The following is a 22,989-nucleotide window of genomic DNA, read 5'->3' as shown; positions in this document are numbered from 1 at the left end:
TTCGGAAAGTATAAGCAACTTGCTTCTCACAGTTTCTAAACTGTGGAGCCAAAATTTCCTACCAATCCTGTTTGACTTCAGAGCTCTTTCCCATGACCTTTTCTTTTCCTAGTGCTAACTTAGTTTACCTTTAACATTTCTAAAATTGCGCTATTATCTCATATGAAGTATTCTCTGACCTCATCTTTTATGCTATGGTCCTGCAGAGTCTTAGCCCCTTAAAGCACCCATAGCACAATGAAAGAATAAATGGAAAGTCAGAGAGTCTACAAATATTTATTCTAAGAGAAGGGAGAGGGATAACCTTATCATCTCCATTCACAATTAAAAACTTGGCAAAAACAGAAGCTAATAGGGAAATTTGAATTTGGCCCGTTCTCTGATTTGTTGTGTGGTGTTGTCAAAATTATTCATTAGCCTAGCTTCATGCTGACAAGCAATAATTTCTGCAGGGCCAAGTGAATTTCATGACCCAAACGCATAGGAGACTCTTAAGCATGGAATCTGAAGATGCTCGCTTTATCTATCAATGCATGACTCCAAACAAATTCTTGATTGGAATAATGTGGTGAAAAAAAGAATGAAGTTCCCAGAATTTGAAAAAAAAACTTTGTTTAGATAAAAACCTACAGCTCCCATTTTCTACCTTATCTTTGGCCAAATATTTGAACAGAGTTGCAATAAAGGAGCTAAACTGACAGTTTTCAGTTACATTTCTTTTCATCTATTTCCTTGTGGTGCTGCTAGATCATGACTACAGTTGTTACCTTTGTTCTATGGGACTATGAACATTTCCTGGGCTAATCTTTCTCACACCCCTTGGCAGCTTCCCTTCTTCTCTGTCTGTCCTTTTAACATTGGTATTTTTTAGACCTCTACCCAAGGCGTTTTCTGCTGGTCTCATCCACCCTATAGCTCCAGTTACCAGGATGTGCAGGTGATACCTGTATTATTTAGGGAGATTTTGGTGGCAAATATCAGAGGACGCAGTAATGACCTAATGATGATATTAAGTACCTCATAGAAGTGAAATCTGGAGATAGTGTGTTCCACGGGTGGTTCAGGGGTTCAGAGATGCCATCAGGTAGCAAGGTTCTTTACACCTTTCGGCTCTGGCATTCACAGAGCCATGTCACCAGTTTCTAGATGGCAGCTGAAGCTCCAAACCTCAGGTTCTCATATAACACATTTAAAGTGGGAAGGAAAGGGGTTTTGAAGGCAGAAGAGAGCTTTCTTCTCGTGTTGCTCTCTGCTTTATCAGGGAGGAAAATTTTTCCTAGAAGTTCCTCAGTGGATTTCACTTGCCTTAGAAATGAGTCACATATCATACCGATGACAAAGAGAAATGGAGTTACCAGGGTTGACTTAAATTTTTATTCATTCTTTTGTGAACTGGGTGCACCACTGCCTGAATAAAATTGGAGTTCTGTTAGCAAGGAAGATGGGAGGGTATGGTTGGTGGACGGTTAATAAATAATGTCAAGCATAGCACCCCAAAATCAATGTCTTCAACCCAGATCTTCTACATGAAGTTTAGCCCCATTTATGCAAATGCCTGCAAAACATCTCAGACTTCTCAGATTCCATAAACTTGTCACTTTCCCTGACAGTCCTCTGCCTAAACCCTGATATCCTGTCCTATTGCATGCACAGACCTCCTCCTGCTTTAATGAAATGAATGGCATTGCCGTTCATTCAGTTGTCCAGAACAGAAACTTAGGTGTAATCCTTAACATCTCTTATCCCTTAACCTTCACATTTTAGTCAACCACAGATTCCTATCCAATGTATCTTCTAAATATGGCTCAGATCTTGTATTTCTCTTTATCTTCCTTTCCATGGAAGCAAGCAAAATCACCAAATGATTGATCTGCCAACAAACCAGCTCATTATACAATAGTTACAAAATTTACAAATTGTGTTTTTAGCATTTTAATATACCTGTTTACCAGTTTTAATAAAAATTTTGAGTTTTAGTTACTGATGGATAACACATGTTTTTTTTAAAATTTTTAAGTAAACTCTGTTAGTTTACTTAGTAAACTAACAGTAAACTGCTGTTAGTTAGCAGAATGATGTGCATAAAATTTATTTCAAGTCTGAAAGCACACAGAAGAGTACTGTGTACCATTTGTGATTTGGTATATTATAAAAATGTAAAAATATGCATAGGAATGAGAATACACAAAGCTCATTTATAGTGGCAAACTTCAGAGAAGAAGGAAGGAGAATGGGATTGGGGGTTGACAGGGCCTTCAACTACATGTAAGGTTTTATTTCTTTCAAATAAAAAAATGAACCAAATGTGACAAAATCTAAAGATCTCTTGACTTTGATTGATTAGTGATTTCTAGGGGTTTTAAAAAAGATATTCTGTTTTTCTGTATGGTTGAAGACTTCATGCTAAAAACATTTATAAAAGATAAAAATCTAAAAGAAATTAAAATTGTAAGCTTATGAAATTTAAACAGAAAAATTTAATTTAAATGTAAACTAAATTTATATTCAGAAGCATTCATTGGAAATGGTTGGAAAAAATCTTACCCCATATAAAATGCTAAAATTTTTATTTATAATCCAAAAGAATAGAGATCCATCTGCTTGATAAGAGTCTGCAGAATGATTCTACATGAAAAAGGAAAACAAAAAAGCAATAGAAAGGAAATGAGCAGGGCTTACTCTAATGGATAATCTGATTAGAATGCCTGTCACAGTGTTTATTGATGCTGCTGATGCTGTTTGCCAGTATCTGTGTAAAGAGGAGTATTAGGCAGGATACAGTTTTAGTGGCTGACACAAAGAACCAAAATAAAAGTAGCTTAAACAAGGGAAAAGTCTGTTTCTCTCTCGTAAATAGTCTGGGTGTAAGTAGTTCAGGACTGAAACAGTAGCATGACAGTGTCAGGGACTTGGACCCCTTCTTTTTTTCTTTAATTTTATTTTTTAATAAATCACAAATACAGAGTCAAAGGGACATTCCATTATACCACAGTACAATACTTCTTTTATTTATTTATTTTTGGCTGCGCTGGGTCCTCATTGCTGCGTGTGGGCTTTCTCTAGTTGCGGCAAGCGGGGGCTACTCTTCGTTGCGGTGTGAGGGCCTCTCACTGCGGTGGCTTCTCTTGTTTTGGGGCACGGGCTCTAGGCACGCGGGCTTCAGTAGTTGTGGCACACGTGCCCAGTTGCTCCACGGCATGTGGGATCTTCCCAGACCAGGGCTCGAACCCGTGTCTCCTGTACTGGCAGTCAGATTTCTAACCACTGTGCCACCAGGGAAACCCATACCCCTTCTATCTTGTTACTCTGTCATTCTCAACACACAGCCTCCTCTTATGGTCCAAGATGGCTGCTCCAACTTTTACCATCAGGCCCACATTTCTCCAATAGGAAGAAGGTACAAAGAAAGTGGAGGGCATGCTCCTTCCTTGTAAGGACATGACTAATAAGTTACTCCATCAGTTCTGCTCTTATTCCATGGCTACACCTGGCAGCAAGGGAGGCTGAGAAAGACAGTCTTTTTCTGGGTGTCGTGTACACAGCTAAAAGTCAGGAGCTCTCATTCGTAGCACATAAAGGGAGAATGGATAGTAGGAAATAATTAGGAATCTCAGATCAAGTGGCAAAAATCATTCCTTAACAGCTGGTACAAAATTCTTCTTAGGGTGAGAAATGCCTTGTTTAGGGAAATATCTTTGAGTTGTTTGGGTGTGAAAATATATGCAGGGCAGAGACTAGGAAGAGAAGATAGAATAAAAGGAGGTTGGCTGTTTCTCTGCATAGGTAAATTGGATTTTTTTTCCTACAAAGAGAAGAGAGGGAGGGGTACCAAGTTACTTGACAGAAGTCTGGACTTCCCAGACTTTTATCAAGTCTGCCACTTAAAGAAAGGCTCTGTGAAGTTGGGTTTTATATATGGGTATGTGTGGAAATCCAGGAAGGAGCTGAGTTTCTGTATGAGCAAGTATCGTGCATGACAGGGAGACCACTTGAGAAAGTAAACAGTTCACGAATAGAAGTATTCAGACTCACCCCTCAGCTTTCCATTGGCTTGTTTTCCTTGAACCCGATTTTGGAAGAGTTATTTCCCAAGAGCCTTCTAGGTTTTCCTAGTGAATGAAGCCCTGGCAGTTCTCTTTCATGTCTCCAGATATGCCCGAGTTCCAGGAAGAGCACAGCAGAGGCTCCAGCTGCAGGCTTTGCTAATCTCAGTCTGATCTTGGGGGAGTCCATTCACCCCCTGCCCAAACTTCTCCTATCACTGAGAGACAACATGCAACATCAAGACTCCACATCAGAACTCTGTATGAACTCATTAAGATTTTTTTTTTACTTTCAACATATCCCCATTATTATTATTTTTTAATATGTTTATTGGAGTATAATTGCTTTACAATGGTGTGTTAGTTTCTGCTTTATAACAAAGTGAATCAGCTATACATATACATATATCCCCATATCTCCTCCCTCTTGTGTCTCTCTCCCACCCTCCCTATCCCACCCCTCTAGGTGGTCACAAAGCACCGAGCTGATCTCCCTGTGCTATGCGGCTGCTTCCCACTAGCTATCTATTTTACATTTTGAACTCATTAAGATTTGTTTGCGAATTTTGGTGAACATAGTCACAAAGAAGTCCAAACTCTTAAGTGCTGGCCATGACTTTGAAAGTTCTCTAAAAATTGACTCTGGTAATTTTAAAAAGTCAATATTTTGTGGTATAAAGTTAAAACTTGTATTTAAATTGTTATTATTTAAAAAGTTATTTGTATTCTAAGACTCAGCTAAACGATATTCATTCATTCATTCACCATGACAGGTGTTGTGGAAGATAGCACAATGTATTAAATATGGTCCTTGCCCCCATGTAGCCTTTCATGAATTGATTCATCAAATATTTATGGAGCATCTGCTATATGCCTGCCACTGGGTAAAACGTCCAGTGGGGAATGAGCTATATGGCCAACCCTCAAAGAGTTTCCTATGAGTGAGGCAGACAAGGAAATAAATAATTACATGATGGTGGGATGTATGCTATCAAAGAGGAAAGCTTAAGGTGCTGTGCTTGTCAATAGCAAATATACAACTTTTAAAGCCAGTCATTTGTGGGATCTTTAAGATGAAAAAAACCTGCAGATTGGGAGAGCCTTCCCAGTTTTCAAAGCATCTGTGATTTCTCTGATATTGTTTACAGAACAGACCCTGAGAAAATCTTTCCTGCTAACAAGCCAGAATTTAGTTTATAATTAGACAGGAGGGCTCAACAGCCAGGGGTGATGGAACATTGCCGAGAATCTTGGAGAGGACCAAGGGAAACAGCTTAAAATTATTTTAAATTTTGAGTTTTGAAAATGCCCATTTATTTCCCATGGAAACCAAGGTCAACCCACCTCAGAGTGGAATTATTAAGGGTGGAATGATTTGTTGTATCATTTACCTGCTTTAATCACAAGTAGTGATTATTAAACACTTACTATGTGCCAGGCAGTGCTGGATGCTTTATATACATCATTATCTTATTTTTTTTTCTAAGGAGGATAGAGGGAAAGAGGATGCAAGTGTGGGATTCAAGATTTTGCCTGAATCAGTCTCTGAGTAACCATCCCATCAGAAGGATTTGTGGTAACTTAAATGTATTGATTCGTAGCCCCACTGAGAAACAGCACTAACTGGCATCGTTTCCGTTATGTAATTAAGAATGCATTTGAACCAAACCTGCTTGCTGACCATCTATCTATGCAGAATGGAAACAACAGATAACTGTGGGAGAGAAATTGGCTATATAGGTATTTTTAAATCTAATCTGGGCTTTGTGAACTGTAGTCAAACAATTTATTAAAGAAACTGTTTACCTTGCTGTTCTTTCTTGTCAATCAAAAAATGGGAAAAAAGGTAGAAGAAATAGAAAGTAGCTTCTGGACTTAGAAGGGGATGAGAAAAAATATTTGTAGCTTTATTAAGGCTGTTGGAGCTATTTACTCTGCCACATTGTGTATTTTTTTGTAAATTCCCTCATCTTGCTCTCTTAGCTCATGAAACACAGTTATACTGCTGTCCTCGAGTCAACCTTTCTTGAGGAAATCCTTCTTTTATTTATTTTTAATTTCAATTTATGTCAACTAAAACCAAAAAAAAAAAAACCACAATTCACCCATTTCTCCTACTCCCTGCCCTCTGCCTCTGGCAAATACCAATATATTCTATGTGTCTATGAACTTGTGCCCCCCAGCAAGGTGTGTGTGTATGTATGTGTATGTGTGTGTGTGTGTGTGTGTGTGTGTATATATATATATATATATATATATATATTTATTTATTTATTTAATTTTTTATTGAGTTATGTTTGATTTATAATATTTACAATATTATATTGGTTTCACAACATAGTGATTCAAAAATTTTATAGATTATACTCCTCTGAATGTTACTATAAAATATTTGCTATATCCCCTGTGCTATACAATATATCATTGTATTTTATTTATTTTACAGACAGTAGTTTGTACCTCCTAATGATCTACTCCTATCTTGTCCCTCCCCACTTCCCTCTCCCCATTGGTAACCACTAGTATGTTCTCTATCTCTGTTTCATTTTTGTTACAGTCACTAGTTTGTTTTATTTTTAGGTTCCATATATAAGTGATAACATATACTATCTTTCTCTTTCTGACTTACTACCCTTAGCCTAACACCCTCCATCCATGTTGTCACAAATGGCAAAATTTCATTCTTTTTTATGGCAGAGTAATATTCCATTGTATATGTATACCACATATTCTTAATCCATTCATCCACTGATAAACACTTAGGTTGCCTCCATATTTTGGCTGTTGTAAAAAAAATGCTGCTATGAACATTGGGGTGCATATATCTTTTTGAATTCATATTTTCATTTTCTTCAGACATATACCTATGAGTGGAAGTGCTGGATCATATAATAGTTCTATTTTTAGTTTTTTTGAGGAACCTCCATACTATTTTCCACAGTGGTTGGACCCATTTACATTCCCACCAACAGCGTGTGAGTGTTCCCTTTTCTCCACATCCTTGCCAACACTTGTTATTTCCAGTCTTTTTGATAATAGCTATTCTAACTCGTGTAAGGTAATATCTCATAGTGGTTTTCATTTGCCTTTTCCTGATGATTAATGATGTAGAGCATCTTTTTTTTTTTTTTTTTTTTTTATTAACATCTTTATTGGGGTATAATTACTTTACAATGGTGTGTTAGTTTCTGCTTTATAACAAAGTGAATCAGTTATACATATACATATGTTCCCATATCTCTTCCCTCTTGCGTCTCCCTCCCTCCCACCCTCCCTAGAGCATCTTTTTTATGTACCTGTTGGTCATCTGTATGTCTTCTTTGGAAAAATGTCTATCCAGATCTCATATTTATTTTTTAATCAAATTATAGTTGATATAGTTGCACTTATTTATTTTTGCTTTTATTACTTTTGCATTTCATGTCAGATTCAAAATAATCATTGCCAAGACCTATGTCAAGGAGCTTACCACCTATGTTTTCTTCTAGGACTTTTATAGTTTCAGGTTTTACACTTAAGTCTTTAATCCATTTTGGTTAATTTTTGTGTGTGCTTTAAGAAAGTAGTCCAGTTTTGTTCTTTTGCATGTGGCTGTCCAATTTTCCCAACACCATTTATTGAAAAGACTGTCCTTTCCCCATTGTGTATTCTTGGCTCCTTTGTCAATATATTATTTGACCATATATGCATGGGTTTATTTCTGGGCTCTTTTTTCTGTTTCATGATGTATGTGTCTGTTTTAACACTGACATCACACTGTTTTAATTATTATAGCTTTGTAATATGGTTTGAAGTCAGGGAGTGTAATGCCTCCAGTTTTGTTGTTCTTTCTCAAGATTTCTTTGGCTATTCAGGATGTTTTATGGTTTCATACAAATTTTAGGACTGTTTGTTCTATTTCTGTGAAAAATTCCATTGGAATTTTGATACGGATTTCATTGAATTTGTCTATTGCTTTGGGTAAATGTACATTTTAACAATATTAATCTTCTAATCCATTAGCATAGACTATCCTTCCATTTATTTGTGTCTTCTTCAATTTCTTTCATTAACATCTTGTAGTTTTCAACATACAGGTCTTTTACCTCCTTGGTTAAATCTATTCCTAGGTATTTTATTCTTTTTGATGTAATTATAAATGAGATTGTTTTCTTAGCTTCTCTTTCTGATAGTTCATTATTAGTGTATAGAAACATAACAGATTTTTTATATTGATTTTGTATCCTGCAACTTTACTGAATTCGTTTATTAGTTCTAACAATTTCCTGATGGATTTTTGGGGTTTTCTATATATAATATCATGTCATCTTCAAATAATGACAGTTTTACCTCTTCCTTTCCTATTTTGATGCCTTTTATTATTTTTTTTTTTCTTGCCTAATTGCTCTGGTTAGGACTTCCAATACTATGTTAAATAAAAGTAGCAAGAGTGGGCATCCTTGTCTTGTTTCTGATCAAGCTTTCAGTTTTCCATTGATGAATATTACGTTAGCTTTATGTTTGTCATATATGGCATTTACTATGTTGGATATGTTCCCTCTATGCTCACTCTGTTGAGAGTTTTCTTAGATTATAAATGAATATTGAGTTTTGTCAAATGCTTTTTCTGCATGTATTGAGATGATCATATGATTTTTATTCTTCATTTTGTTAATGTGGTATATCTTATTTAATATTTATGAACGTATTGTGTGGGAATTCTTAGGTCCCATTTTACAAATGGATAAACTGAGGCTCAAAGTATAAATTGTCTCCATTTACACTGTGAGTGGGTAAAGCTGAGATTTAAACCCAGAATCTGTGAGATTCCAAGCCCTGTTCTCTTAGTCCCTAAGATGTAGTTTGTCCCAGATGCTATCAGTTTTTACAATAAAACATTTTCGTTGTCTCCCATTTATGTGTTATACTCTCCTACTTTTGAAAAACATATAATAAAAAATATAACAATAAACATATAATAGAAAAGCAGTTACAATAAACATAAAAAAGAAATCAAAAGCCCTTTGAGGCAGGGACAATATCACACTAAAATAATCACACTAAAGTAATCATTTTCCATAAATGTTTGTTGAATAAGCAAATAAATGAATTAAACTAAAATCAGAAATTTTAAGCTTAGAAATTCCTAGAAGCTAGAGCACAAGGAGAAACATGATGAGTTATGTGTCTAATATAAGAAAGCATATAACCTTAGTGAAACAAGTTATTGTGTGGACATTAATAACAGGGTGACATAAATGATGATATTGTTTACTGCAGTATTTCAGAAGAAGCAGAAATGATCTATATATTAAAGTTATTTTTCTAATGGTCATTAAAAAAACAGATGATTAATCCTTATGAAGCATTTCTATGAGGAGCTAAGCTAATATACTCTACATAGGTCTCCTTCTGTTAGCTAATGTGATGATTCTGATTCTTAGTTGGAAGGAAAAGCCCTCTTCCCAGAGATGTTCCAGTACAGAGCAAGAGTGTGGTGCTGGAAGGCTGATTAGTCTTGGTTCAAACCTCACTGCTTGAACTTTCTAGCCTTTGGCCTTAGGCAAGCCCCTTAACCAGCTTCAGCTTCCTCAGCTGTAAAAAGGAGAACAGGATCTACTTTGGAAAGTTTTTGTAAACATATTAGAGTAATTATATGCAAAATGGCAGGTCACAATATAATAAGAATGATGATGATTATCTAATTTTCTTTGATTCCTCTCTTTGCAGTCATGGAGATCTAAATTAAGATTTACTTCAGTTCTCTTCAGGTGCTTTTTACTTTTGAACATTTTTCCCCATTTTGTTTCATTTATGTGAGGTAGATTTGGAGTTTACTACATAATATGCTTCATAAAGGTAGAAAATGCATCAATCTTGCACACTGTTGTTCACCCAGTAACTGGTCCAGAGCAGGGGCTCAATAAATACGCATTAAGTGAAAGATTGAATGGATGAATGAATTAGGGTAAAGTGGGAGGGTTGTTGCTTAAAACTACACTCTTCCTCATCATACCATGTGCCAAATATTAGAAATATTTGAAAATATTAGGAGTACATTGTATCCAAGGATACAATGTCATTACATTGTAATATATTCTTCTAATATTATATTGCACCTGAGTATGAGATCTTCTATTTTTGAAGAGGCCGAAGGGTCTGGACCCTCCCCACACCCTCACTGGTCTGATTGATATTCACAGGCTCTATTTTCTGCAAGTGCTGAAAATCTGTTTGATTTTCACAATCTCCTTCTCCAGCTTACTTTCTTTTATATTTCAGGGGAAGAAGATAAACTCCAGATATGATTATAACTTTATACTTTATATGTTGTTGCTATAGCCACATTTTGCTCATTTTATCACATAGATAGTAGCTTTGCTTTTTCAGTATAGTTCACTCAGCAGTTAAGCCCAGAGAAGCCCACATTTGCAGATAGCTGGTTTGATATTATGCTAAAGAGCAATATTTTAACAAACTATCCATTAATGGATAAGCCCACAATTAGTTGTATTTAATCATTGGTGATGGATTCACAGAGACAATACTACCAGTGATTCATAGAGATTGGTGTTTAGAACTTCATTTTTTTAATCAATTGAGAAAAAATGTTAACAAAACAGGTATTCAGTACTCATAGACAGGGAATAATAAAATCACAAAGAATGGGAGAAATTTCCAAAAGTTTTTTTCAGAGGAAGAGAATGGAAGGAAGTGGCATTGATGAAATTAAACCCAGTAGTTAAAACCTAATGAGTAGGGAGTCAAGATGGCATACTAGTAGGACAGAGAATCCATGTCTCCTCACAACTAGGGCACCCACCAGGCACCTGTGGGGGACCACAGACACCTAAGGGGACAGGAGGAACCCCAAGTGACCGGGTAGGACATGGGACATGGGGGGATTGAAGGGGGAGGAAAAATGGAGGTGGGATGGGACTGGCGCCCCTGAGGGGCAGCTGGGGGAGGGGAAGGGATCCCATGCCTGAAGGGGGAAATTGGGGAACCATTGGGAGGGCAGAGGATCAAAAGGGAGCATGGCCAGGTTTCCCCTGGCCACTTGAGCCCCCAGGAACCTGTTGAGACCCTGGGCCTGATCCTCTGCCCACCTAGGCCCCCTCCAACCGCGCAGGTCCTGAGGGAGGGGGAGGGAGGGAAGGGGAAGCAAAAGTAATGGCCTGACCTATGGGACTGGCACCCCTGAGGGGTGGCTTGGGGAGGAGAGGAGTTCCAACACCCAGCGGGACCCACCCATGGTTAGGGGTCCAGAATCATCGGGGGAGACCATGGGGGAGACAGTCAGGGAGGAGCACAAAGGAAGGAAGGGAACAGAGCCAGTGCTTTCCCTGTACACTTAGGCACCGGGAAGCCTCGTGGGTGCCCGGGCCTAATCCTCTGCCCTTGGAGCCTCCCTCCTGCTGTGCAGAACCCAAGCCCCATCACTACAACCCCACCCAGGCCCCCACCTCGACACTCAGAGACCCACTCCAACTGCTCTGGGCCTAAACCCCACCCACACACCATCACCCAGGGCCCTACCTCTAAACTCCAGAACTCCACATTCCAGAGGCCCTCCTTTCGATGTGCTGCCTCTCCCCTACTGTGCAGGTCCTAAGCAGAGGCCTTGACCCATGCTTGAACATCTCTGTGCCTAGGCCCCGCCCCACACTCAGACGTCAACCCCCAACCCGTCTAGGTCCCACCCCACCCGAAACCCCACCCCTGCTTAAGTTCCACCCCGCCTAAACTCTGCCCCCATAGCCAAGACTTTTTTTCCTTTTCTTTTTTTCTTTTCTTTTCTCCTCTTTTAGATTGGGATTCTGTTCTACCTTGTTGATTCATTTTTGTTGATTCTTTATATTTTTATTTTTCCTATTCTTTTATTTTTCCAATTTTATTTTATTCTTTATACTTTGCTAGTGATTTCTCCTTTTGGCTTTTTGCCCCCCCACACCCATCCTGCCCTTTTATTTCTTTTTTCTAAAGTTTTTTTTTTTAACATCTTTATTGGAGTATAATTGCTTTACAATGTTAGTTTCTGCATTATAACAAAGTAAATCAGTTATACATATACATATATCCACATATCTCCTCCCTCTTGCATCTCCCTCCCTCCCACCCTCCCTATCCCACCCCTCTAGGTGGTCACAAAGCACCGAGCTGATATCCCTGTGCTATGTGGCTGCTTCCCACAAGCTGTCTATTTTACATTTGGTAGTATATATATGTCAATGCCAGTCTCTCACTTTGTGCCAGCTTACCCTTCCCCCTCCTTGTATCCTCAAGTCCATTCTCTAGTAGGTCTATGTCTTTATTCCCGTCTTGCCACTATGTTCTTCATGACCATTTTTTTGTCTGTTTTTTAGACTCCATATATATGTGTTAGCATAAGGTATTTGTCTTTCTCTCTCTGACTTACTTCACTCTGTATGACAGACTCCAGGTCCATCCACCTCACTACAAATAACTCAATTTCGTTTCTTTTTATGGCTGAGTAATATTCCATTATATATGTGTGCCACATCTTCTTTAGCCGTTCATCTCTTGACGGACACTTAGTTTGCTTCCATCTCCTGGCTATTGTAAATAGAGCTGCAATGAACATTGTGGTACATGACTATTTTTGAATTATGGTTTTCTCAGGGTATATGCCCAGTAGTGGGATTGCTGCATCCTGTGGTAGTTCTATTTTTAGTTTTTTAAGGAACCTCCATACTGTTCTCCAGAGTGGCTGTATCAATTTACATTCCCACCAACAGTGCAAGAGTGTTCCCTTTTCTCCACACCCTCTGCAGAATTTATTGTTTCTAGATTTTTTGATGATGGCCATTCTGACCGCTGTGAGGTGATACCTCATTGTAGTTTTGATTTGCATTTCTCTAATGATTAGTGATGTTGAGCATCCGTTCATGTGTTTGTTGGCAATCTGTATATCTTCTTTGGAGAAATGTCTATTTAGGTCTTCTGCCCATTTATGGATTGGGTTGTTTGTTTTTTTGATATTGAGCTGCATGAGCTGCTTGTAAATTTGGGAGATTAATCCTTCTTCAGTTGTTTCATTTTACCTTATTGCAATTGTTTCAATTACAGTTTTATTTTTCCTAACATACTTTTTATATTTCTAATTTTATATAGTTTTTTATTCTTTGATATTGTACTGCTCCTTTTTTTCTTTCTTTCTTCCTTTTTCTTCTTCTTACTGAGCCACAAAGCTTGCAGGATCTTGGTTCCCAGGCCAGAGGTTGGGCCCGAGCTACTGTGGTGGGAGTTCTGAATCAAAACCACTGGACTAACAGAGAACCTCAGACCCCAGGGAATATCAATTGGAGTGAAGCCTCCCAGAGGTTCTCATCTCAGCACCAAGACCCAGCTCTATCTAACTGCTTGCAAATTCCAGTGCTGGATATCTCAGGCCAAACAACCAATAAGACAGAAATACAGCAACACCCATCAAAAAAAAAAAAAAAAGAAACGACATAAAAACATGTTATAGATGAAGGAACCAGGTAAAAACCTACAAGACGAGATAAATGAAGATGAAATAGGCAACCTACCTGAAAAAGAAATCAGAGTAATGATAGTAAAGATGATCCAAAATCTTGGAAACAGAATGGAGAAAATACAAGAAACATTTAACAAGGATCTAGAAGAACTAAAGTGCAAAAAAACAGTGATCAACAACACAATAACTGAAATTAAAAATACTCTAGAAGGAATCAATAACAGAATAACTGAGGCAGAAGAATGGATAAGTGAGCTGGAAGATAAAATGGTGGAAATAACTTTCAGGGATCAGCATAAAGAAAAAAGAATGAAAAGAATTGAGGACAGTCTCAGAGACCTCTGGGACAACATTAAACGCACCAACATTCAAATTATAGAGGTCCCATAAGAAGAAGAGAAAAAGAAAGGGTCTGAGAAAATATTTGAAGAGATTGTAGTGGAAAATTTCCATAATATGGGAAAGGAAATAGTCAATCAAGTCCAGGAGGCACAGAGAGTACAATACAGGATAAACCCAAAGAAAAACACGCTGAGACACATATTAATCAAACTATCAAAAATTAAATACAAAGAAAACATATTAAAATCAGCAAGGGAAAAGCAACAAATAGCATACAAGGGAATCCCCATAAGGTTAACAGCTGATCTTTCAGCAGAAACTCTGCAAACCAGAAGGGAGTGGCAGGATATATTTAAAGTGATGAAAGGGAAAAACCTACAACCAAGATTACTCTACGCAGCAAGGATCTCATTCAGATTTGATGGAGAAATTAAAACATTTACAGACAAGCAAAACCTAAGAGAATTCAGCATCACCAAACCAGCTTTACAACTAAGGCTAAAGGAACTTCTCTAGGCAGGAAACACAAGAGAAGGAAAAGACCTACAGTAACAAACCCCAAACAGTTAAGAAAATGGTAATACGAACATATATATCAATAATTACCTTAAATGTAAATGGATTAAATGCTCCAACCAAAAGACATAGACTAGTAGAATGGATCCAAAAACAAGACCTATATATATGCTGTCTACAAGAGACCCACTTCAGACCTAGGGACACGTACAGACTGAGTGTGAGGGGATGGAAAAAGATATTCCATGCAAATGGAAATCAAAAGAAAGCTGGAGTAGCAATTCTCATATCAGACAAAATAGACTTTAAAATAAAGACTATTACAAGACACAAAGAAGGACACTACATAATGATCAAGGGATCAATCCAAGAAGAAGATATAACAATTGTAAATATTTACGTACCCAACACAGGAGCACCTCAATACATAAGGCAAATGCTAACAGCCATAAAAGGGGAAATCGACAGTACCACAATCTTAGTAGGGGACTTTAACACCCCACTTTCATCAATGGACAGATCATCCAAAATGAAAATAAATAAGGAAACACAAGCTTTAAATGATACATTAAACAAGATGGACTTAATTGATATTTATAGGACATTCCATCTGAAAACAACAGAATACACTTTCTTCTCAAGTGCTCATGGAACATTCTCCAGGTTGGATCATGTCTTGGGTCACAAATCAAGCCTAGGTAAAGTTAAGAAAATTGAAATTGTATCAGGTATATTTTCTGACCAGAACACTATGAGACTATGTATAAATAACAGGAAAAAATCTGTAAAAAATACAAACACATGGAGGCTAAACAATACACTACTAAATAACCAAGAGATCACTGAAGAAATCAAAGAGGAAATAAAAAAATACCTAGAAACAAATGACAATGAAAACACGATGACCCAAAAGCTATGTGATGCAGCAAAAGCAGTTCTAAGAGGGAAGTTTATAGCAATACAATCCAACCTCAAGAAACAAGAAACATCTCAAATAAACAACCTAACCTTACACCTAAAACAATTAGAGAAAGAAGAACAACCCTCCCCAAAGTTAGCAGAAGGAAAGAAATCATAAAGATCAGATCAGAAATAAATGAAAAAGAAATGAAGGAAACAATAGCAAACATCAATAAACCCAAAGCTGGTTCTTTGAGAAGATAAACAAAATTGATAAACCATTAGCCAGACTCTTCAAGGAAAAAGGGAGAAGACTCAAATCAACAGAATTAGAATGAAAAAGGAGAAGTAACAACTGACATTGCAGAAATACAAAGGATCATGAGAGGTTACTACAAGCAACTATATGCCAATAAAATGGACAACCTGGAAGAAATGGAGAAATTCTTAGAAAAACACAAGCTTCCAAGACTGAACCAGGAAGAAATAGAAAATATAAACAGTCCAATCACAATCACTGAAATTGAAACTGTGATTAAAAATCTTCCAACAAACAAAAGCCCAAGACCAGATGGCTTCACAGGCAACTTCTATCAAACATTTAGAGAAGAGCTAACACCTATCCTTCTCAAACTCTTCCAACACATAGCAGAGGGAGGAACACTCCCAAACTCATTCTACGAGGGCACCACCATCCTGATACCAAAACCAGACAAAGATGTCACAAAGAAAGAAAACTACAGGCCAATATCTCTGATGAACATAGATGCAAAAATCCTCATCAAAATACTAGCAAACAGAATCCAACAACACATTAAAAGGATCATACACCATGATCAAGTGGGGTTTATCCCAGGAATACAAAGATTCTTCAATATACACAAATCAATCAATGTGATACAACATATTAACAAATTGAAGGAGAAAAACCATATGATCATCTCAATAGATGCAGAAAAAGCTTTTGACAAAATTCAACACCCATTTATGATAAAAAACCCTCCAGAAACTAGGCATAGAGGAGCCTACCTCAACATAATAAAGGCCATATATGACAAACCCACAGCCAACATCGTTCTCAATGGTGAAAAACTGTCACCGTTTCCTCTAAGGTCAGGAACAAGGCAAGGTTGCCGACTCTCACCACTATTATTCAACATAGTTTTGGAAGTTTTAGCCACAGAAATCAGAGAAGAAAAAGAAATAAATGGAATCCAAATCAGAAAAGAAGAAGTAAAACTGTCACTGTTTGCAGATGACATGATACCTTACATAAAGAATCCTAAAGATGCTACCACAAAACTACTAGAGATAATCAATGAATTTGGTAAAGTAACAGGATACAAAATTAATGCACAGAAATCTCTGCCATTCCTATATAGTAATGTTGAAAAATCTGAAAGAAAAAGTAAGGAAACACTCCCATTTACCATTGCAACAAAAAGAATAAAATACTTAGGAATAAACCTACCTAAGGAGACAAAAAACCTGTATGTAGAAAACTATAAGACAGTGATGAAAGAAATTAAAGGTGATACAAACAGATGGAGAGCTATACCATGTTCTTGGATTGGAAGAATCAACATTGTGAAAATGACTATACTACCCAAGGCAATCTACAGATTCAATGCAATCCCTATCAAATTACCAATAGCATTTTTCTCAGAACGAGAACAAAAAATTTCACAATTTGTATGGAAACACAAAAGACCCCGAATAGCCAAAGCAATCTTGAGAAAGAAAAACAGAGCTGGAGGAATCAGGCTCCTGGACTTCAGACTCTGCCACAAAGCTACAGTAATCAAGACAGTATGGTACTGGCACAAAAACAGAAATATAGATCAGTGGAACAGGATAGAAAGCCCAGAGATAAACCCACACACATATGCTCAACTAATCTATGACAAAGGAGGCAAGAATATACAATGGAGAAAAGACAGCTTCTTCAATAAGTGGTGCTGGGAAAACTGGACAGCTACATGTAAACGAATGAAATTAGAACACTTCCTAACACCATAAACAAAAATAAACTCAAAATGGATTAAAGACCTATATGTAAGGTCAAACAGTATAAAACTCTTATAGGAAAACATAGGCAGAACACTCCATGACATAAATCACAGCAAGATCCTTTTTGACCCACCTCCTAGAGAAATGGAAATAAAAAGAAAAACAAAAAAATCAGACCTAATGAAACTTAAAAGGTTTTGCACAGCAAAGGAAACCATAAACAAGATGAAAAGATAACCCTCAGAATAGGAGAAAATATTTGCAAATGAGGCAACTGACAAAGGATTAATCTCCAAAGCATACAAGCAGCTCATGCAGCTCAATATCAAAAAAACAAACAACCCAATCCATAAACGGGCAGAAGACCTAAATGGACATTTCTCCAAAGAAGATGTACAGATTGCCAACCAACACATGAAAGGATGCTCAATGTCACTAATCATTAGAGAAATGCAAATCAAAACTACAATGAGGTATCACCTCACACCAGTCAGAATGGCCATCATCAAAAAATCTACAAACTATAAATGCTGGAGAGGGTGTGGAGAAAAGGGAACCCTCTTGCAGTGTTGATGGGAATGTAAATTAATACAGACACTATGGAGAACAATATGGAGGTTCCTTAAAAAAGTAAAACTAGAAGTGCCATATGACCCAGCAATCCCACTACTGGGCATATACCCTGAGAAAACCATAATTCAAAAAGAGTCATGTACCACAGGGTTTGTTGCAGCTCTAGTTACAATAGCCAGGACATACAAGCAACCTAAGTGTCCATCGACAGATGAATGGATAAAGAAGATGTGGCACATATATACAATGGAATATCACTCAGCCATAAAAAGAAACAAAATTGAGTTATTTGTAGTGAGGTGGGTGGACCTAGAGACAGTCATACAGAGTGAAGTAAGTCAGAAAGAGAAAAACAAATATCATATGCTAACACATATACATGGAATGTAAAAAAAAAACAAAAGGTTCTGACGAACCCAGGGGTAGGACTGAATAAAGACGCAGACGTAGAGAATGGACTTGAGGACATGGGGAGGGGGAAGGGTAAGCTGGGACGAAATGAGAGAGTAGCATTGACATACATACACTACCAAATGTAAAATATATAGCTAGTGGGAAGCAGCTGCATGGCACAGGGTGATCAGCTCAGTGCTTTGTGACCACATAGTGGGGTGGGTTAAGGAGGGTGGGAGGGAGACACAAGGAGGAGATATGGGGATATATGTATGCATATAGCTGATCACTTTGTTATACAGCAGAAACTAACACAACACTGTAAAACAATTGTACTCCAATAAAGATGTTTAAAAAAAAAAAACCTAGTGAGTAATGATCTAGCTTTCTCTTTAAAATAATACTGGACCTTGTTCTGATGATAATCTGATCTCTTTGATAAGCATAGGAGCAGAGAGGGATAACGCTTTGAAAATGGGCTTTGTTGAATAACAAAGCATTCACTGTTTTCAGCTTCATCTGTGATACCTGATCCCTAAATCTGATACAGACACACTGCCTTTGCCTGGAGACAGGAAAGAGGGGGCTGGGCTGACAACATCTTCCGTCTAAAGTAATTCATCATTCTGCAGTGAGATGTGTCTCCTCAATGTGTCACCTTGTCTTACATCCTCCCAATATAATAGATGATGATGAATCATTGTAGTAGGAGTAGGAGTTTATTTGTGAAACGTAAGCTCCAGAGATCAGTATAGCGAGTCTGCTCAACTTTTGTATATTGCCACAGTCCTGCTTTTAAGACACCAACCTGAGGGCTTATATCCAAGGGGTAGAGTCTGATTAGTTGGGCTGGACCAGGGGAGAAATTTGCCAGACATGTTAAAAGCAACGCTCTCAAAAGCTATAGGCTGCATGGTCCAGGAAGGAAGATTTCAGCCACAGCTGTAGACATACCACGGAGGTTTCATATCCAGAAATGAGCAGGTGTAAATCTCAGGCCAGAAACTCAAGTGTATGAAAAATAGTTCTGTTTTCCATTCTGCCCAATTGCCAAGAAGTTGAATTTTGGTCATTTACTGGGACTCTACCCCAGTGTTGTGTCAAGATCTCACACATAGTCAAAGCTTCACCAACCGTGGAACATCACCCGCAGTGTTCACCGTTGCGCTGCCCTTTGTTCCAGCCTGCAGGGAGCCTACAGCTCAGTTGCTTCTGTGCCATATTCAGGGTACCTGAATCTTTGGCAAGGTTTGCACTGCTGGGCCCAGAGCCCAAACTTTCTAGAAACCCCTTGAAGCTATACCTCAGTAGTCCTCCCCACTACCCAAGACCAAGTGGGACGTGAGTTCTCACTAATCTTCTCCCACTTTCCCTCGTAATAGCTTCCCTCGTAAGCACTAAGCACTAGAAGAACCCATAGGCGGAATAGCAGCCAGTCAGGGCACTAGCAGTGCAGGGGTGCACATGTGCACACCCCTACACACACACACACACACGCACACACACACACACACACACACAGAAACCTTGAAAAGAATTAATATTATTAAAAATCATTAATCAAAAGGAAAAATCCAAATTTAATTGGATTTCTTTGTTTCTGATGTTATGGATCAGTATTATTTCTATCTTGAATTATTTTCAGAAGATGGTGGTATTGGCACCATATTCCTCTCAGTGCGGGTCTCTAAAAGCCTTAATCTTATCTAGAAGGCACTTCTCTTCTTTCTCCATTCTCAGATTACCTTTAAAATCCCCTTGAAGAGGGCTATTCTCCAGCAGCTTCTGCTTTCTTCTCAGTTGGATGACGTGTGCGCGGCAAAGAAAGGAAACACACAACATCTACCTGCTGCTTAGAGTGGTGGCCTTTTTGGAGGGAAACTGGAGAGCAGGGGGACGACACGTGCAAATCATCATTCCATTAATATCCTGTTGCCCTGGTCATGGTTAGAAGTGATAAACATGATAGAAGTCAAATTTGAAAACCATTTGTATTTACTTCGTTCGGGACCAAGGGAAGGAATTATAACTGCCAGGTTAAAGGGGACCTGTGGGATACATGTTTATGGGCGAAATGCCCAACTATTTTTTCTGCCAGTTTATTTCAAACAACAGTGATATTTCTTTCGTTTGCCTTAATTATATAAAGAGCTCTGTCACTTTAACTTTTCAACAGCTAAGATATATTCCTTTAGGAAAAAAACATTTAGTTAAGTTTTGTATTTTTGCCACTTGGACCAGGTTTTTTTTTTCCTATAGATATATTCTGTTCTACCCTGCCTTTTAAATGGAGAATGCAAGACATAATTTACCTCTCTTTGCAGCTCTTGAACACAATTTCTTACCTGGGCTGTAACACTAATGCACTTTTCTCGTATTTTAAGGAGTGCTTTGGTCTCTCGCATTGCTGTTGCCTTTTACTTTGCGCTTACGTTCTTTTCCACTTTGCTGGTGAGTAGATGCTCTTAGTGGGAAAACCAAGTGACCACAACTGGTGAGGATACCTACCTAATAATAGTGAATAAAGCTCTGGCCTGGGACCTGTGCCCAGCTTTAGTGCAGGGGCTTTGTGGCAGCCATTTTAATGACATAATCAACTTTTACTGAGGACGAGCTATTAAATAAATCCTAGGCACAATGTACCTGGTGTCCTAATTGAAACTTCTTGAGACACTAGGAGATAGATACTCTAATCCCCTTTTTATTGATGAGCAAGTAGACCCCAGAGTAGTTAAGAAAGTTGCCCAGTGATGCCCAACGCAGTCAGGAGTCACAGATCTAAGACTCTACACAAGCTTTGAAAACTATGGGTCACAATCCACTTGTGGGTCATGAAATCAATCTAGTGGATCAAAAGCAGTATTTTTAAAAATTAGAGCAAAATGAGATAGAAGATATCAAAATAGATGCCACATAGAAAGCCTAAGAATTTTCCCACAAACTTCATTTCAGTTACACATCGATGAGTGTGTGTGTGAGAGTACTGTGTTGTGATATGAAATTTATTTACTACTGTGGGTCACAGTCCAAAAGATCTGAAAAACTCTGTTCTGTACAGCCCCCCTCCAGAGGAGATGCTGTTAGAAATGTGTTTTTGGGAACACGGCTGACAGTAGAACTCTTTACAATCGAAGCAGATAGGCTGAAGAGTCTAATATTTATTCCAGAAAAGTTAGCATTTCATTATAAAACGGTGTACATAAAACTATTGATGAAGCATCTGGGAAGTTTGCTTGAATCAAAGAGACCTTCAGGGACCGTGCCAAGTAACCATCTAAATCACTTAAGACCTTCATGTTTAATAAACACCAGTTTGCCGTAAAGGACAAGAGCTGCAATTTATTCAGAATTTACTATATGTTAGGCCCTGTTCTAGCTGCAGAGAACAGCTGGTCACCATCCCACTGACAACGATGCGTCGTCAAGGAGGGGACAGTAATTGTCCTCCTTCAGAACTGACAATCTCAGCTCCTTGAACTGTTTTCCCTTGGCCCTATTTTTCCCCAACCCTTCAATTACATCTTTGTTTCTTGTGGAGCGGACGGCTCCACAGCTCATCTCCTTACCCGCACTAGATGTGTGACAGGGCGAGGTTCAGGCACTTTGAGTTTATGTTCCTCTGAATTTCCTTAAAATGAGCACCACTGGGCTGACTTCTAATCTGCAGTCAGCCTCAGGGGCCCCTTACAGCCCCTCCCAGGTCCCTCCACACCCAAATCTTAGCTTCCTGTGCGTCTGCTCCCAACTGCAGAGGGCACACAGACCTCCAGTGAAACTTCCTCTCATTTCGTGTTGTCAAAGTCCCAGTCACAGTCTCCATATCTCTGCCTCTTCCCTTGGAATGCCCTTCCCCCACTCTCTAAATATCCTCACAACTTCCCCGTCTTCAAAGGCTCTGCTCAGAGGCTCAGCACTCCCTGATGACCAGGAGGATGGATTCTCTCCCACCTCCAGCCAGCTGCATACCTTTTCTATTTCTCTCTAAGCTCTTTTGACTTAGAATCTTTGTGTACATATCATTCATTCAAAAAATTAATTTGCAGTTTAATTTTTAAAATAGGCAGTATGTACACATAGTATTCAGTCCAGAAGGTACAAAAAGCACACACAGCAAACATTTTTCCTAATACCTTGTCCCCCTAGAGCCTGGCAACCTATGTTATCAGTCTCGTATGTATAATTCCAGACATAGCCTGTGTATCCAATTTGTGATTTTATATATATATATATATATATATATATATATATATTTAACAATGACACACATTTTTCTGTACTTTCTTTTCAATTAGTAATATAGCTTGGATACTATTCCATTGTGAGCTCATAAAGAGCTTCCTCATCTTCTTGGCTGTATAATATTCCATTTCATGGCTATACCCTAATTGATTTCACCAATCCCTACTAAAGGACATTTTGTTTTAAGAGGAGAGGCCTTAGAATCAGATTACCTTGATAGAATTCCTCTCATCACTTATTAGCTATATGACCTTGGGCAAATTACTTAACTTCTCTTTGCCTCTGTTTTTGCATCTGTAAAATGGAAATTACAATAATACCTCCTTCCTAGGGTTGTTGTGAGGATTAAATATGTTAATCAATGTAAAGTACTTAGAGTAATGTATGGCACATATTAAGCTCTTAATAAATGTTAGTTTTTGCTCGGGTTGTTTCCCAAGTTTTGCTATTGCATTCTATGCTACAGTGCATAACCTTGAACATAGGAGTGAT

The 22,989-nt window shown here is 38.1% G+C and overlaps 1 protein-coding gene across 2 annotated transcripts in view; it reads left to right on the top strand.

The window, feature by feature from the left end:
* Positions 1 to 22,989, top strand: part of NR1H4 (nuclear receptor subfamily 1 group H member 4) — a 119,948-nt gene that overhangs the window by 15,064 nt on the left and 81,895 nt on the right. The window lies entirely within an intron of this gene.

This window comes from Stenella coeruleoalba, assembly GCF_951394435.1.
Source record: "Stenella coeruleoalba genome assembly, chromosome: 11".
Classification (NCBI taxonomy): domain Eukaryota; kingdom Metazoa; phylum Chordata; class Mammalia; order Artiodactyla; family Delphinidae; genus Stenella; species Stenella coeruleoalba.
Note: the sequence above shows the minus strand (reverse complement) of the source record. Positions and strands in the feature narration are given on the sequence as shown.